The sequence below is a fragment of the Triticum dicoccoides genome, chromosome 7A (genome assembly GCF_002162155.2).
Source record: "Triticum dicoccoides isolate Atlit2015 ecotype Zavitan chromosome 7A, WEW_v2.0, whole genome shotgun sequence".
In the NCBI taxonomy this organism is placed as follows: domain Eukaryota; kingdom Viridiplantae; phylum Streptophyta; class Magnoliopsida; order Poales; family Poaceae; genus Triticum; species Triticum dicoccoides.
Window position 1 is genome coordinate 2,417,472 of NC_041392.1, and position 2,194 is coordinate 2,419,665.

General features: G+C 38.5%; 1 long non-coding RNA gene across 1 annotated transcript; it reads right to left on the bottom strand.

The window, feature by feature from the left end:
• Positions 1 to 379: 379 nt before the first annotated feature.
• Positions 380 to 884, bottom strand: LOC119327836. The gene is made up of 2 exons (XR_005158727.1): positions 751 to 884; positions 380 to 631 (listed from the first exon to the last, which is right to left on the bottom strand). It is a non-coding gene; the product is annotated as an uncharacterized LOC119327836 (long non-coding RNA).
• Between the last annotated feature and the right edge of the window lie 1,310 nt (positions 885 to 2,194).

Genomic DNA, 2,194 nt, shown 5'->3' on the forward strand with positions numbered 1-2,194 from the left:
TCGAGTAGATTTGATCGGAACAAAAGATCAATTATATTTAATCAAAATGAATATCATTTAGACTTAATCGGAATTCAGGATACAAAAGAACAAAAGGAAGATATGGCCATCATGTGAAAACCTTATCCACAATATAACTTCTCATGGCATTGCTTGCTTTCCGTGGGTAGATCTGGAGGGATTTTGTTTGGAAACCTCTCTTTGTGGAAGGAGATATCAATTGCGATCATCGAAGCAAAAGAATAAGAAATTGAAGAACAGCCGATACAATAATCTTTTCAATGCTGGTTTAAGACGTAAAGACGAGGCACTAACTAGATATGTGCACATGATATCAATCATACACATATGATGTTGGTCATAATAATTAAAATTTTGATTGAGTCGCTAATAAACTATTTTATTGAGAATGCATTCCAAGCGGGTGGATACAGGGAACGACAATATTAGTGCCCCAAACAACAACAAGCATCACTAGAGAGTCAGGAATAAGCGCAACAACATATTTTCATATCGCCTGGTCCTGTCCTGCAGTAGGCCCCGAGCCAACGGTTACCGTCATGTCTGCATAAGTTTTGGCAGACATTTGTATTGCAGAATTGAATAGGCAAGCACTCTTCATGAAGATCAACTAAACATTGAGGAAATGCAATGATATTAATTACAAATGTCTAGTAAGGTCTATTGTAGAGAAAATAAGGAATTCGGTAAGAAGAAAAAAATGATTAAAGGATGTTTGGAGATACGTACGTTCATAGCAATAGGTTGGTAAGATCAAAGTGGAAGACATGATCATAACAACAATCAAGAATGAACAACCCATGGCATGTGTGCGATTGCTCTTGATGACTGTCATGGCCAAGACTGAGGAGAAAACTACTTTAATTTTGCATAATAATCTTATGATTGTCGTGCTCAGGTTGTGATATATATAATGGCAAAAACAAATAATAGGTAATAATCAATTAAATCATGCATTTATGGATAGATTGGATTTTATTAATGTACAAATATCATATTTATTTATGTTCTTTATATTGGGAATATTTTTTTCATTTATGTCAAAATCAGCACCGTTCTAAGGTTTTTCCTTTTCCACCCCATTTCGGTGGTCCTTCTAGGTGCATTTATTCAGATACACAAGCAAATCATGTAGATATCATATATTAATTTCCCTTTACTTTTTATATGAAAATCAATTCATAGAAATGTTTAGTTAACTGAGCTTACCGAGTTTAATTATTCCATGATATTTTATCAAATCTCATAAACTTTTGAACAAATTGGCTGCAATGCAGATATGTTTGTGATGTGATCTATATATAAGCCCCTGATACGTCTCCAACGTATCTATATTTTTTGATTGCTCCATGCTATATTATCTATTGTTTTGGACATTATTGGGCTTCATTATCCACTTTTATATTATTTTTGGGACTAACCTATTAACTGAAGGCCCAGCCCAGAATTGCTGTTTTTGCCTATTTTAGGGTTTCGAAGAAAAGGAATATCAAACAGAGTCCAAATGGAATGAAACCTTCGGGAACGTGATTTTCTAAACGAACAAGACCCAGGAGACTTGGACCCACCGTCGAGACACAAAAGAGGAGGCCACGAGGTAGGGGGGCGCGCCTACCCCCCTAGGCACGCCCTCCACCCTCGTGGGCCCCCTGTTGCTCCACCGACGTACTCCTTCCTCCTATATATACCTACGTAACCCCAAACGATCAGATACGGAGCCAAAATCCTAATTCCACCACCGTAACTTTCTGTATTCATGAGATCCCATCTTGGGGCCTGTTCCGGAGCTCCGCCGGAGGGGGCATCGATCATGGAGGGCTTCTACATCAACACCATAGCCCCTCCGATGAAGTGTGAGTAGTTCACTGATACGTCTCCAACGTATCTATAATTTTTTATTACTCCATGCTATATTATCTACTGTTTTGGACATTATTCAGCTTTATTATCCACTTTTATATTATTTTTGGGACTAACCTATTAACCGGAGGCCCAGCCCAGAATTGTTGTTTTTTGCCTGTTTTAGGGTTTCGAAGAAAAGGAATATCAAACGGAGTCCAAATGGAATGAAACCTTCGGGAACGTGATTTTCTCAAAAAACAAGACTCGGGAGACTTGGACCCTACGCCAAGACACAAAAGAGGAGGCCACGAGGTAGGGGGCGCGCCTACCC